Genomic DNA, 16872 nt, shown 5'->3' with positions numbered 1-16872 from the left:
TCGCGGTGTCACCATTTACTCAGCTTCTTGGTGTCGTGTTTGGTTCTTCCTTCCTCCTCAACTCTTCCTCCAAGCAACTGCCAATCCTGCATCTCATGTCTGGCTCCTCCTTTTTATCCCTCTGTCTTCATATCCTCTTCACAGTTGGCCTCCTGCTGTGTGAGTATCTTCTAACACGTGAGTCGGTTGATATCACTGTACACACCCAAAACTTCATGTGATCCCTGTTGTCTACACAATATAACTCGAGTTCCCTAGTTTGACATTAAAAGACTTCCTCCTTTCCCATCCATCATCTATTGAAGCTTATCTTCCAAACACATGGGACTTCTGGTTCCCCAAACACACCAAGCATTTGTTAGAGGGTTTTTTGAGCAGGTTCCCACTGTGTACAGAGGCCTCCTCCCACCTCTGTCCTAGAATGAAATCCTACTTTTCGAAGCTTGCTCAAATGCCAGCGAACTACCCCCCTTCCCTGTCAAAACTGATTGTTCTTTCTTTTGCATTTGTCAGATTTTATTGTTTACAGCTCTGAGCTGCCTCTAGATCATAAAATCCTGGAGGGTAGAGATCCTATCTGCTCCTCTTTGCATTCCAACATCATGCCCCAACCACTGTAGCACTCCCTAAGCATAAGCTGAACTGAAGTTTACTAGCACTGGTAAGTGAATTTACTAGCAACCATCGTCTTCCAACAAACATTTATATGTCTAATAGGTACAGACAACTCTGCTAGGAGCTGCAGAAGGAAGCCAGCTCGTGAGCGTGTGCTTAGAATGCATCCTTTTAAAGACCTACCTCACCTGATTATGCTAAGCCACCAAACACAGCATTATATGAAGGCGTCCAGTCTCGTGGATCAGCAATCATTCCCAGATCTTCCCTTCGTCACTGGACATCCTAGCAGCAAGATCCCTGTTTCAGAAAGCACCAAGAAAAGAAGGCCCAGGCTCTGGAAATCAGGGCTGTGCCTTCCCTCCAGGTTAATGTGGAAAATAAAGGCGTTCGCCTCTTAGCAGTACTAACTCCCAACCTCATAATTTACTTTAACTTCAGTTATCATGAGCATTTAAAACCATGGGAATAGCCAAGAAAACTCAAATGTCTGGGAAAACTAAACTTTTGATTGCTGGTGGATGAAAACTTTTGGAAGAGATGATAACTTTTTTTGTTTAAAGGTTGGTATTTGGATAACAGCTGTGCAAATTTTTCTGAAGAGCTCAAGGTGATGTATGACATAAGGTGACCACATGTCCTGGCTTGTCAGGGAGAGTCCCGGTTTACACCTGTTGTCCCTGCCACATTATTAATAGTGCCCTCTTCACTCTCATAACTGCCCCGGTTTGAGTGATAAATTACATGACCAGTCTATCCAGGGGTAGTGTCCCACTCCACGGCCCACCCATGCAAGGGAAGACCCTGTGCTCAAATCCACCAGGGAGCAGAGGCTGAGAAACGTGGCAGAATCCAGGCTTCCTGACACCAAGCCCAGGCTCTATCTCAGAGAACATATTTCCTCTAAGTTGTTTCCTCATCAATTAATCAAGAAAAACACTTTGGGAAATGGTCTAGATGGCATCAGCATGGCTTCTGCAAACTGGCACTTACAGTGTAGCCGGGGAGCTAAACCACTTACACATTCAATCATTAAACAGGGTCAGCTACCTTCATAACACAGGGCCAGTGTCGTGGTTAAGTGACCATTTCAAAAGGAGTTAAAGAAGGAGAAAACCCTCTATGGGCTCAGGCTTCAGGGAAGCTTTCTGGAAAATCATGGAGCCTCAACTGAGCCTTAAAGGAAGGAAAAGAAAGAAAGAAAGAAAGAAGAGGGAAAGATATTTTTCTTTGAAAAAATGAAAATAGAAAACAAAGAACACTGAGCTAGGAATAAACACCACTTAAGTGATTCTACGAGCATTATTGCTTTATATTCCAGAAGATAAAAATAAGACAAAACAAACACAAATGGTCTGTGTGGCTTTCCCCAAATCTCGCAAGGACTGAAGGCACAACAGTCACCAGGTCGAGGTGTCCTACAACCAGACAGGTGCTAGCTGCCAGATGACAGCGCTCAATCCTGTGACATGGTGAGAAAAAAAGGGGCCATGTTTTGAGCTCTAACCCCAGATTTTCACTAATGGGCCACATGTCTGTAGGCAAGTGGCTTCATCAGTGTTGAGCCTCAGTTTCCTTATATTCAATGCTGGGTGAAGTGATCTCTGAGAACCTTTCATCTCTGCCAGTCCCCAACTCTTTACATTCACATCCAGGTCTGGTTTAGCATGTTCTTGGCTTAGCTCAGCAGTGGATGTAAGTGTTCATCTCCAGCAAAATGGCAAACATGGGGCTGATCCTATGAGCCCCACTACAAAGATGTAAAATGCTTAAGACAACATCACAGAGCTAAGCTAGGAAGGGAAGGAGAGAGGCATGGGCCTCAGGAGGAAAGATAAAACTGAAGGCAGAGCTTTGACCAAATGTTGATTCCATGGTACCCAAGGGAGTTCAGACCTAAATAATGCCCCTGGGGATCTGAGGGTGGTGATGACATGCTAATGCCCTGAACAGATATGCATGAGGGGTGTGGGGAGAGGGCGGAACTGAACCCCTTTCATAAATCTCAAAGCCTTAAAAAGTCACCCTACCCTTGAAAAGAGGACTAAAAATACTCTGCCCGCTGGCTCAGAGATGAAGAGCAGCAAATTGCCTTATATGCAAAGCTCAGGATACAAAATCTAAACAAGAGCCACATTCAGCTGTAGGATCAGAATTTACACTATTTGTGTATTTGGGTGTGGGTCTTCCATGACAAGAAGTGAACAAAAACACAATTCTAGGATCATTGAAACTCCTTAGATCCCCAGATACAACAAATATGTGGCCACTATGTAGAAATAATTTCAACAAGTCAGGACTCACAAGATTCCCATAGAAAATAAATCTGTGAAGATGAACTTGCCAAAACACACACTGTGTGCAAGCACATGCACATACACATACACATGCACATGCACATGCACATGCACATACACACAGGGGAATAAAGTACCAAGAGGGACAGTCACAAAGGAATATTTTTAAAAATTACAATCCTAAGAACTAAAAAGATAAAAAATAAAAGTAGATTTGAACAAGAACAAAATAAAACTCCTGAAATTAGCACAGTGGAAAAGTGAGACAACAGAGTAACACCAAGATAGAACTGGACAAATAGATTTGAGGAAATCAACCAAAATGTAACGTAAGAGTTCCAAGTAAAAATGGAACTCTTACGTTACATTTTGGTTGATTTCCTCAAATCAAGAACCAGTTATATCCCTAGACCCCATGTCTCCTCCATAACGTCACCCCACTGGGCAGCAGCTTCTATCCCAACTGGCAAAACCAGAGGTTTGGACTCTGGAGATAGGGTTCTTGGATTGAGAGATGTCATACACCAAACAAAATAGAATATTGCATACTGAATGCTGACCCCTCCAGTCTATTCCTCACCTCAGCTCTCAGCACTGGGACACACAGACCTCCACCCTCCAGGGGAGAGTTTGGATGAGTGTTCTCTGGAGAATCTCCAGGTTCCCCAGTGGGAGGCTTTAGGAGTTGACATGAAGAGTTCCCCAACAAATGGCATGAACATATTATTTTACAGCAATGCTCGAAGTCGACAAGCCCCTCACACATGCTCAGTGCTTTCAATAAACTTATTAGTTCCTCACTCTTAAATATGAGAAGACAGCCAAGGATTAGCAGACATGCAAGGAAGGTCCCTACAGAAAAGACAGGGCTCAAAACAAAGAAAAAGGCAGCATGAGGAAACAGATCACGAAGGGAGAAGAAAATTTCAAGAGAATAACATTTATTTTTCAGAAAGCGAAGAAAATGTCACACACATGAAAACAGAACAGAATGCTTTGTAAAACAAAACAAAACTATTTATAGATGAAAATTAAGATGATAACAAATGAAAACTCAATAAACAGGTTGGAAATTAAAGTTGAAGATTTCTTCAATTGCCTGAAAAGACAGCAAAAGAATAAAGAGGTGGGAAACAGAAGAGAAAAATATAAGGAAATTAGAGGACTGGTCTAGAAATTACAACACCCAAACAATAGGAGTTCTGGAAAGAAAAACTGACACTAACAGAGAAAAGCAAATATTGGCTGACTGAAAGAACATAACGATTGCTCAGTACTATAGATGAAAACAGACACACGAAAAAATTGCCATGAAATTTAGAATCCTGGCGGGGAAAAAAAGATTCTACAAGTTCCAGGGAGAAAGAAAGAAAAAAGAAGGTCAGATACAAAATATCAAGAAGAATTTTTAGCCTTCTAACAGCAATGCTGGAAGATAGCATAAAATAGAGCAATGTCTTCAAACTTCTGAAGAAAATTGTTTTTGACCTAGATTTTCTTCGTGCAACGCATCAAGTGAGAAGAGAGGATAAAGACCTCTATGGATACTCAGTGTGCATGCATTTCTCATGGATCCATTTTTCCTAGGCTACTGAAAGATGAGAGCCACAAAAGTGAGTGAGTGACAAAAAGAGGGAATTGTATGTGATCCTACACAGGACTAGAGCAGAGGGATGATGTGGTGAAGTGAACTGACAACCGGACCCCAGGCACACAGACCAGTCCTTCCGGAAGGGACAAGCCTGGCTGGTGTGGCTCAATAGCTGAGCGTCGACCTATGAACCAGGAGATCACGGTTAGATTCCCGATCAGGGCACATGCCCAGGTTGCAAGCTCAATCCCCAATGGGGGTGTGCAGGAGGCAGCCAATCAATGATTCTTTCTCATCATTGATGTTTCTATCTCTCTCCCTCTCCCTTTCACTCTGAACTCAATAAAAAATTTTTTTTTTAAACAGAGAAGGACATAGTGAAGGCCACCACTGCCTTAGGCTTTCACTCTGATAGACTGTTGGAGACTGTGCTCCCTCAAACAGTGGAGTAAATCAAGAAAGGAGATCCACCTCAGAAGAAAGGCAAAGGAAAGTTCTAGAAATCCCAACATGACAGGTGTGCACCAGGCCTAGAGAAAAGTCCAGATGAAAAGAAAACGGAAGTCTCGAAGGGATATCGCCAAGAAAAGAGTGGTCGAACGAACAGGTTACAGATGCCATCAGCCTTGTGGAAAGAGCACAGTGAGCCTATAAAAGATACAGGGGAAATCTGTGGGAAGTCCAAAGAACACTAAGGAGATGAGAAATAAGACTGATATTAACTTCATAAAAATAAAAAGTTCAGCTGTTCATACAATTTACATAGGGAAAATACTAACAACTGATGTAACCAAAAATTGCAATAAAATTATATTGGGCAAAAGGGGGAGTGGAAGCAGTGGATATAGTTATGTAAGAAAACTAAATCTTTATCTATTTTAATAGGAAGTTAAGACATCATGAATAAAATTGATGAAACAAAAGATAACAGCATGCACATTATTTAGAAATGTAGAGATGTATATATGCCAAAAGAAAAAGCTAAACTATAAAAAGTGATTTCTTTGGGAAGTGGGACAGAGGAGGTAGGGTGGGTAGAATTTGTCCCCACAGAAATTAAGAAACCAGCACACAAGTAAATATGTACAAGGATGTTTTTGTCTGCAGTGTTTGTAGAGACCCAAAACTGAAAATTACCTAAATGTTCACCAATATGGCTGAATAAATTATAGGACAGCCATACCATGGAATTTACTTAGCTATTTTTTTAAAAAATAAGTTAAATTGACATCTACTTATCTTGAAGGATATCCTTAATGTACTATTAAAAGAGAAAGACAAGTTACAAAGTAATACATATGGTATGTTTGATTTTTTTTTTTTTGCAAATAAGACACTGTTATTTAATTGCTATGAATATACATGTACATGTATTTATATGAAGAACTTGGAGAAACACTTTGCATATGATCACCTTAGAGGGTTATGAATGAAAAGGATAAGAGAAATCAAGAAAAAAAATAGACCACAGAAAAATAGAGACATGGGTGATATGAAGGTTAAGAGATAGGAAGGAGAGAATCACAAGATCTACTATACACATAACAGAGGACTGAGGAAGACAAAATAAAGAGATCCAGGGAGAGACAATGTTCAGAGACTACGACTGAGAATTTTTCAGAATTGATGAATACTGGGAATCCTTAGATTCAAGAGGCATACTGAATCCCAAACAAGACGGTGGTGAAACTACAGATCATCAAAGACAAAAACAAAGAAAAAAATATTTAAAGTAATTAGAGAGAAAAATCATATATATCTCTAAATGAATGACTGACACTAACAATACCTCATAATAGGCATCAAAAGGCAATGAAATAATACTTTCAAATGCCCACGAAAAAAAATATCTAGGTAAAATTCTATACCTAGAAAATGATTACTCAACACTGAGGGTGAATTAAAGATATTTTCAGATGGAGACAGAGAGAAATCATTTAAGACTCCCAAATCCTTGATGAAATAACTACTCAAGGATGCACTTCTGTAAGAAGGAATCTGAACTAAGAAGGGAGGAGCAGAACCCAAGAAGCCACATCATAACATTGATTGGGGGCTTACCCTGTACTTGACTGCACAGCAGCACCATTCTAAGTGATTTACAATTAAAACGGGATTCAAAGGTAGCCAGTTTGGTTCCTGATTTCATACTCTCAACCACAATGCAAATAAAATGACATCTATTTTGAAATATTTAAAAAAGTAGATTTGTAAAAAAAAAAATTGTATGGGAACAAAAAAGAAACAAAATGATAGATGATAAAATATTCAATAGTGTCATCTCAAGAGAGAAAAGCTAGGGTAAAGTGTTTTAAGGAGTCTGCATTATTTTATTCGGGTAGCAAAAAGAGAACAGATAAACTTAATTTTGGACTTTGTTATTCAAATATAATTTTTAAGAATTAAGGGTAACAGCTACAATAACAGAACAAAACATACGTTGCAAAGCAAGTAGAAAACAGTAATAGATTTTTAAACAGTATGACTATATTTGTTGTGCCTGGGAGGTAAGGTGAGGGAGAAACCTTAGCAGGAAGAAGGTGGAGGAAAGTCTGGAGTCCCTGGGAAGAGGCAAGAAGGTCCTATAGAACCCATCACTGAATGAGAGACAGTTCTCAATATATCATTCCTTTTGTTTCTCCCCTGGGATTCTTGAGCTTCTCAGGGTTCTTCAGGATGATGTCATACACCACAGCACAAGTGTTGCAGATATACATGGCCATCGGCCAAGGTCCTGGAACCTCTGCCTCATCCAGCTTGCACACCAGCTTTTGATAATTGCGCACATGGGGTGGCTTGGCCACATGGCCCCGCTCAGGGGAATCCTTGCAGATTTGAGTGTGGAAGCCTTCCAGCTTGGTGTGAAGGCTGGTCATCAGCTCAAACATTCACCTGGAGAATCCCTCCAATATTGTTCCCATCCTCAATACGAGGTAACTGGAGCTGCAGCCATGTGGTGACTAGGGTGACTGCTCAATGATATTGCTGGTCCTAGCTGCAGGTGCTGCCAGAGGACCATGATCTCCTTGCCATTCAGTGGGCCACCAGGAGGACCTGTGCCTTCATCTTTCCCTTCTGTCTTTTCATCCTCGTCTTCCTTTTTCTGTTTCTTCCGCTCCTCCTTCTCTTTCTCCTGGGGTGGGTCAGGCTCCAGGACTTCAAGTTGCCCAGGTTGGCTTCATTGAGATCTAGCTCCTTTAAAAGCATCCAACTCAGAAAACTTCTTGGGGAAATAGCTCCCCACCAGGTTCTCTGTCTTTTACACAGCTCTTCACCGAAGACATTCACCTGGGCTTTAGGGCTTCAGGTTGTACCCTGAGTGTGGCCATGGCCAGGGGGCCTGATACCACAGAAGCAAAGAGTAGGCACAAGGAAGGAAAAGTGAAATCAGCAGGAAAACTCAAGTAATCTAACAGAACACAGAATAAGAAGAAAAATGTAAGTACAGAGAAAGGATGGCATATGTAAAACATTTGGATTCCTAATGAATTCCAAACATATGACTAATCATAATAAATGTAAATGGCTTTAACTAATCTGTTAAAAGAAGTCCTCAGATTGAATTTTGTACAATTCCTGGTGCTTAAAGAAAGAAGCCTAAAACATGTCACAGCAAGGATAAACATAAAATAATGTATTCAAATAATGTGTCCCTATAAGTAATAAATGTTCAATAAACATTTGTTTTAACTGAATGAATGAATCTAATAAAATAGACTTTATAGCCAAAAGTATTGGGGGGATAAAAAGGATCATTGCTTAATGAGAAAAAGATACTTCACCAAGAATCATTCTGTATTTCTACCAATAAAGTGTCAAATATATATATGTGTGTGTGTATACATATATATATTTAATTATATGAAAGTAACAAATTCAAAAACTATAGTGAAAGATTTTAATACACAGCTCTAAGAAATCAATAGAGCAAGCTAAAATAATATGACAAAAAATAGATTTAAATAATCTATATTATAAACTTCATCTAATTGATATGAAAAGAGAATCCTCTACCCAATAAATAAAGAATACACATGAAATATTTATAGAAATTGATCAGTTTCTAAGCCACAGAGCAAGTCTCAACAATTTCCAAAGAACTACTAACATTTAGACCACATTCATCGACCAAAAGACAATATAAGTTGAAATCGATAACAAAGCTACAAACCTGTTACATTTTGAAATTTCAAAAGCACACTAAGATGTTAATATGAAATCAAATGAAAGTAACAAAGCATTTAGAACTGAACAATAATTAAAACCCTAGATTTCAGTAGAAGAAATGTTTAGCATTAAATACAATATCAGAAAACAAGAAAAATGTTAAATTAAGAACATAAAGAGCAATAAAGTAAACTCAAAGACAACAGAAAATATCTTTTCCCACAAATAGATAATAAAGTTAATAACAAATCAGTAAGATAAAAACAAAGAAACGATATAGAGTAGGAACAAAATAAAGGTTGAATCTTTCAAAAAACTAAAAAATTAAGTAGATATTCAACAAGAATGAAAAGGAGAAATAAAAGAAAGCACAAATAAACACCATTAGGCATGAAAAAGGGCCATAACTATGAATATAGTAAAGGGTTTTGTTTGGTTTTTAAGTATGAGTATTCTATTCTCTAAAGCAATAAATCTAAAAACAGATGCTATGGAAAATCTCCTAGAAAAATGTTACCAAATTGACACACAAAAATAGAAAAAGATACAAAAACTCCTGAATGTATTTTCATAAATTCAGTCTAAAGCTAGATTCTAGCAATATGTTCATGCACTGCACAATGATGTTTCGGTCAATGGCAGACCACATAGTATAATGGAGCTGAAAAATTCCTATTGCCTAGTGACATCGTAACCATAGTAATGTCATAGCACAACACATTACTCACGTGTTTGTAGTGATGTAAGTATAAACAAACCTACTGCCCTGCTAGTTGTGTAAAGGTACAGCACACACAATTATGAAGAGTACATAACACTTGATGATATTAATAAATGACTATGTTATTTGTTTATGTATTTACGACACTATATATTTAATCAATATTTTAGAGTGTATTCTTCCTACTTATATAAAAAAAAAAAACTTTGCTGGAAAACAGTATGCCGTGTAACACCAGCAGGAGCCTCATACTTCTCATGTTTACCTCATCTCTTCATTACATCATTTTCTCTAGCGCGTGATTTATCTCATGTTGGGTTTATGTTTGTTTGTTAATTCTCACCCAAGGATATTTTTTCAATTTTTTAGAGAGAGTGGAAGGGAGCCAGGGGAAGAGAGAGAGAGTAGAAACATCAATTGGTTGCTTCCTGCATGCACCTGGACTGGGGCGGGGATCGAACTTGCAACCCAGGTGCGTGCCCTTGACCGGGAATCAAACCCATGACTTCGGTGTGCTGGCTGATGCTCTAATCACTGAGCAACACTGACCAGGGCTCTCATTTTTTTTTGTACAGTGACATGCTAATAGGTTTGTAGCACAGAAACAATAGGCTAGACCAGTGGTTGGCAAACCGCGGCTCGCAAGCCACATGCGGCTCTTTGGCCCCTTGAGTGTGGTTCTTCCACAAAATACCACGTGCAGGCGTGCACATACAGTGCGACTGAAACCTCGTGTCCCATGCGCAGAAGTCGGTATTTTGTGGAAGAGCCACACTCAAGGGGCCAAAGAGCCGCATGTGGCTCGCGAGCCGCAGTTTGCCGACCACTAGGCTAGACCATAGAGCCTAGGTGAGTAGTAGGCCACATGTGTGCAAAGAACATGTGCATGTTGTAGCATTGTCCGTATTGTCAAAAAGTTAGAAGACAACTTCACTGTCTTTTACTTGATAGAATACTACATAGCACGGAACATGGATGAACCAGTGTACAGATATATCTTACATATAAAATGTAGAACACAAACCCAATGACATTATGAAGATGATGTTTTAAAACATTTTCAAATATAGCACATATTATCGATGGATACTATGAAATCCATGCATGGTAAGAACAAGCATCAAATTTAAACTGATGCTGTGAAGCTTGGAGAAGGGGCAATGGACCTGGGGTGCAAAGATCTGAAGCAAACATGGCATAAAGACGTGACAAGATGCTATCTTATTCTTTATATTTCCTTGAACTATTTCATGATTAAAAAGTCACTGCATTTTGCACATTTTTAAGATGTCAGTGGATACCACCATTTGTTTTTCGGAGCCCCCAAGGCAGGTAGGGCAAGAGGTATTACTATCACTTGACAAGATGGAGGTGAGGGAGGTGCAGGCACTTGGGCACATGGTTTATTGTCCGAGGGCTTACAGCCTCATCATGGGATTGTGATGCTCGCCCCTCTCATTCAGTAATTTTTGTAACAGGAAATGGGAACTTGATGCAACTTAGGGGAGGCGGGGGTGGAGGGGTGGAGACAACCTCTTCCCTTCTGGTGCAAACCACAGCTCAGGAAGAGCAATGACATAACTGGATAAAAAGGGAAGAAGCCAGGCTGCCCGGGTCATCTGACCGCTTCTCAATGAAGCTGTCACTTACTCGCGGAGGAGTTGACTATTCACTGTGCACCTGCTGAGGAGGAAGAAGTGGCCGGAGGAAGTGAGAAAAGCGACCTCACTTCCAGCATCACTTCGCCTGCAGAACACAGCCTTCTATGAAGGAGGGACAGGCTGCTGGGGGGGGCATGGGACCTGTGATCCAGCCTGGGGTCGGTCCCTCACACACTCCGATGTTTAGATCTTTTTATTGAAATCTGAGGAGGTGGATGATGATCTCAAGGCCACTGAAAATTCTAGGATCTATTTCCTTTCTGTTTTTTTTTCAGGTTTCTTTTCTCTTTTAAAACCCAAGAGGCGCATCGGCATTTTATATCGACATGTGGTTTGAGGTTCAGCTCCTGGACGCGTCACAGCTATCTTCTTTCCCCCTGGTGACATACACAAAATGCTTAGTCCTAGCACCTGGTACCTGGACATTGAAATAAATGCTACTCCTCTGCCCCACTCCCCAGCACCGTTCCCACTTTTGGGGTCCTCTGACTGTTAGGCACCAAGGTCAAAGTGATTGTAGATTTAACTAAACAAGTACCATGCTCCATCCCACCCTGGGAGTAATACACAGTGAGGGGGGCTGGGGCGGTCCTGATCGATAACGTATTCCCCAAAAACAGCACTCCGTGCATAGTGTAGGCTGCGAATAAGAACTTCCTGCCAGTCGGAATTACCGAATAATAGGGCGGGTAACCAAGGAGGTTCTGGAATCTGCTCTGGAGATCTTTAAAAGCCCTACACAAGCTCTCATATCTGAGATGATTTTTTGCAATCCCGAGCACAGACAGACGGACCTGGTGCCTATCCTCCAGGTCCGTCTGGAGGTCCTGTCTCTAGCGTTCTTCTGCTCTTCTCCATATTATACTGTATGCCTCCTGCACATTTTCTTCCCCTTACTGCGGCCCCACCAGCTTGTTTTCACCCGATTCCTGCCTCCTCACACCTTTCCTTGTTGTTCTATGAAAAGCTGGTCAAAGGTCAGAGTTGCCCAATTACCCACACATAGTTTGCTGGTAGCATCAGATACCCAGGCAAAACACGCCCCTGTTCCTATTCCAGCCTCAACTCCAAAGCTGGTTGGAAACGCAGAAAATTAGCTGTTGCTAACAATCCGTTGTAAATGAAAATATGATCCCAGTAATTGATTTTAAATTGATTTTTAAAAGAATCCTTGGCCGCATTTCATCAAGAATACAGAGTTTCAAAAGCGTTCGTTCCAGGGATGGATTCCTTCCTACGCCGCCCCCCCCCCCCCCCCCCCCCCCCCCCGCCATTCTTCTGGCTTAAACCCCAAATGGCCAGGATCCGAGTCTGAATAAACAGTGTGGGTGGTGACTGTTCCGTGAGGCCCAGCAGAGGATGCAATCACTTTCTTCCCCGGTTCAGCATTAAATCATGTGAAACTCGCCTGATTACTCCACGTACGTTTTCTCCGGTCACGGAGGGCAACAGAACATGTACTCTCTCTCCGCTTCTCGGGGAGGAACAAAATGAATTCTCCTAACTGCGAATGTTTAATTATGTATAAAGTTCATTGACCTCACAGGCGGCTGTCAGATGATCCAGTGGAGGCCTGTGAAAGGCATCCCAGGAATGCAGTGATGTGGGCAGAAACGGAGTGGATTCCTGCCACTGAACACTTCCAAGAGGACTGAACCGCAGGGTCCAGAGCCTCCAGTGCAAACACACAGCACAGTTGCTCACTTCATCGCACCTAAGGGTTCCCGGGCCTTCCAAAGGGATCCTCGTAAATGAGAAACTCGGGAAAAATCCTGTGGGGATGGGGCCTGGCGGCAGGGCACAGTGTGGAATTCTGTCTGCTGGTGACGGCCCGGCTGCTGCAAATGGACACATTTGCAATGTCCTTTCCCCATGTTAGGGGCGATGCTCTCTCACTTCCCTGCTACTGGCATGAAAAGACAAGGATGAAGCAATCTCATTCATAAATACACGTGGGGCTGGAAGGAGACAGCGGAGGTTGTGTTTATGGAGACAGTTTTGATGGAATACAGCACACACGTGTATGCAGGGACTCCACCTATTTGTCAGTAAAAAGTGCATTTTTCATGCACAAGGGCTGGGTTTTCCTCTTCGGGCAGAGGGAGGGAAGGGGACGAGAAAGGTGAGCTTCCAGGACACGTCTCCCTCATGGAGTCTCCCTCTGGGGCAGCCCCAGAGGATTGTGAAAGCACAGCAGTGAGGAAGCATTTGAAAACAGGCTGGTTTGGGCTTCTTCCTAACAGGAGGCTGGAGCCCCGGGGCACACACAGTCGGTAGCTCACTTCCAGGCCTCTCCTACTCAGAGGGCGAAACTGTGAAATATTTGGGCTTTGTGCTTCCTAAGATATGAAAATGACCTGTGGGGGAGGGTCCAATCCTATTTTCTTTTGATAGCTTTCTCGCCAAACACAGGCACTTTATCAGTCAAAATATTACACTTTCAGTGGGTAAAACATCACAAGGCCATTTTCTAAAACCAAACTAAGCTGCATTGACTCCGGCATGTTATCATTAGGAAGATAGAGAAGGGACGGCTGGAATTTGGCCAACACTTTTGATCCTCTGATGGGAGGAGACTGAAAAGAGTCTCACTTGTTTCATTTTTAGACAAACCTGAAAATCTGAGGAGTCTTTACCAAAACTAGCCACCTAGACTTTCAATGCACAGTATCCACCTGCATTCAATCCTTGTTACTTCAAGGGATATTTAGAAAACACAAATAATGAAGAAGGCGCTATGGGCGATACAGAAATCCAAAGGGCATGAGCCCTGCCCTCCAGCAGGTCATGAGCAACTAGGTGGACATGAATCCCAACTGGAGGATTCCAGAAGGCTTCCTGCATGGACTCGCCCCAGGGGGAGGTGACATTTGACTTGAACCTTTACTAAAAGCTCCATGCACACTTGTACACTGCAGCATTCTGGAAAGGAAAGAGCTAGAACTGTCACTGAGCCGTGCTTCTTCATGTCTGGGGTGCTATAATTTTACCTTGTTTTTAATCCAGCTGATACTTGAGGGGTTTCCTGTCCAGATTCCTTTTTTGAGACCTCGACCATTGTCGACATAAGAAACATCCAACCCTGTGTAAGAGTTTATTTGAGCCAAACTGACGAGGAGCAAGATCTCAAATGCTCCTGAGAATAACAATTTGGCAGTTTCTTTTATGCATTTGAAATTAAGGAGGGAATGTAAGAAGACTCCATGAAGGTGGCAGAGGAAAACAAAGCAGGAATTAGATTACAGGATAGTTGGCAAGATTATGTGTTCTTTTGAGGGTGGTCACGCTCTAGAACAGCGATTCTCAACCTGTGGGTCGCGACCCCTTTGGGGTCGAACGACCCTTTAACAGGGGTGTCACCTAAGACCGTCGGAAAACACATATATAATTACATATTGTTTTTGTGATTAATCACTATGCTTTAATTATGTTCAATTTGTAACAATGAAATTGGGGGTCACCACAACATGAGGAACTGTATTAAAGGGTCACGGCATTAGGAAGGTTGAGAACCACTGCTCTAGAAGGAGGGGTCTGAAAAAGAGGCATTTCAAGTGCGTGAACATGCACAGAAACAATGGCCAGAACTTGCTTGAGGCAAAGATATACCTTTTACTAAAAAAGTTACACTATGACCTGCCCAATTCGGAATTTATGATCTGATCATCCTGTGAGGTTACTTTCCTTCAAACACTTTTTTTCCCATCCACAATATTTAATATCACTCTGTTCAGTGAACAGTCTATAAAAAGAAAAGGAATTCCCTGTCTTTCCCACCCTGAAGTAGGAAGCCTTCCTTCAAACCTTTAAAATTTTTCTAGAAATATGATTATCCCTATAGTTACAGGGGAAATAAGCTTCCAGATAAAGAAATGTGGATGCTAAGTAATATCCTCAATCACTTCCACCCTTTGGGTACTACAATTTATAAAATTCCATGAAGGAAATGACTCTCATTTCTCATGAAGTTCCCACGGGGAAATCACCGTGAGCCACAGTTATGAAAGTGATATCCTTTTGCTTAACCCAAATCCTCCCCTTTTTCAAGGGCCTTTGCCATCTCTGCACAGCAAGTCAGTTCTTTCTTGTCTGGAATATGTGTTGCAGGCCAGGTGGCAATGTGAGCACATGACTTGTCTCTGTTATGTTCTAAGTTCTTGGACACTAGGAACTGCTTTATTCAACTTGATATTCCCCCAGAGTGCTATTAAAAGAATAAATAAATGAGTGAGTAAATAAATATTATGGAGACATCTAGGACAGGGGTCGGAAACTTCTGAGTAAAGATCTGGATAGTAAATATTGTAAGGTATACAGTCTTTATCATAACTCCTCAACTCTGCTGTTGTAATCGGAAAACAGCCATAGACAATCCATAAACAAATGGGCATGGCTGTGTTCCAATAAAACTTTACTTACAAATATAAGTGACAAGGCAGATTTGGTCCACAGGCCATAGTTCTCTGACCCTTGATCTATGGTGTTTATTTTTGCCATAAATCTCAGTATATTCTCTAAATTTTCATATGGCACCTGTGCTTTTCAATAATTAGATAAAGTGCAGAGTATGTAAACATTCAAGAGGGTTTTTTTTGAACTCCACATGAATGAATTCACTAACACACACACTCACAACAGAAAAACACATACAGAAATTAGTGATTACTCTAAGTGTATGTCACAGTCACTTATTTTGTACATCATATTCCTTTAAAAGGAACAATTCTTATCCTCAAAAATGAGGATAGTCGTTTTGCCATTTACATCATCATTATTAAATACACTTGATACAAGATCTCAGAGCTATTGGGGGAAGAAAGGTTTTTGGGCTGGGGCCCTTTCCTGGAAAGAGGGAATGAACGCCCCACTCCCACCTCACACTGCTGTCTACCAGATCATTTGGTCTCTGACTTTAAGTTCTTTCCAAAGGTTATTCATGCAGAGTGGGGTACTCCTCTCTCTTGATGACCCTTTGGAAAACATCCAGCTACAGAAAGCACAACAGAATCTCAAAAGCCCAGCAAACACACAGAGAAGTAAAGGGCAGCTACGAGAATTTGATGAAAACAAGATGTCCCAGCCTGTCACCCTGAGCTGATTAAAGAGTGCCCCGCCCATCATTACTGGTCCCCTCACTATCAGGCTACCTTTTGTTTAAACTACAGTTTTTTAAAAAGGGGTTAGATTTGAATTGTGGTGAAAACACAAAGGATGCAAAGTCCTAAGGTTAATTGATTGGTTTGGGAAAATTTAACTTGTCCTTTCAGGTATGAGGAAATGCACAGCAAACGATATACAGATGAGCTAATCTTAGGTGGAGATCTTCAAACTGCGTCAGTCGTCCCCAGGGAGTCATGCAAGAGTTCTAGAGATTTCTTGTAAAAAAGGTAAAAAATGAACTTTGAGCATTTCCAATTTGGCAACTTCTCCTCAGCACTGTGACGAGGTACAAAAAAGCAAGAAGGCTTCTGTGCCTTAAGAAAACAAGAAACCATTGAAGGTACCATTGGGTAATCAAAAGGCAAGAGTTCAGATCTACCACATTCAACCTATAGGACTTGAGGCAAATCATCAGACTTCAATGTAACCTGTCCTCATTTTTAACACAGGGCTAGCATACATGCATTGTGGAGAAATCTGGAAATCAGAGTACATACTGTCTGTGGCCCAATTTATCTCCACAAATGTGGAGGTGAAACAGCCCATCATGTGTCAGCGCTGGACAGTGGGACATGGAGATGCCACAGATTCTGAGCACTAAGAGCAGGTGATCACTCTAGTGCCCAACCATCCTCAGTCCCTCTTTTCTGTTTATTGAAT

General features: G+C 41.3%; 1 protein-coding gene and 1 pseudogene across 4 annotated transcripts in view; both read right to left on the bottom strand.

The window, feature by feature from the left end:
* The window catches only part of BCL2 (BCL2 apoptosis regulator), a 164489-nt gene that overhangs the window by 80551 nt on the left and 67066 nt on the right, over positions 1 to 16872 (bottom strand). The window lies entirely within an intron of this gene.
* LOC118663764 lies at positions 6741 to 9803 on the bottom strand (annotated as a pseudogene).

This window comes from Myotis myotis, unplaced genomic scaffold, assembly GCF_014108235.1.
Source record: "Myotis myotis isolate mMyoMyo1 unplaced genomic scaffold, mMyoMyo1.p scaffold_m19_p_9, whole genome shotgun sequence".
Taxonomy (NCBI): domain Eukaryota; kingdom Metazoa; phylum Chordata; class Mammalia; order Chiroptera; family Vespertilionidae; genus Myotis; species Myotis myotis.
This window is presented reverse-complemented; position numbering and strand designations above follow the sequence as displayed.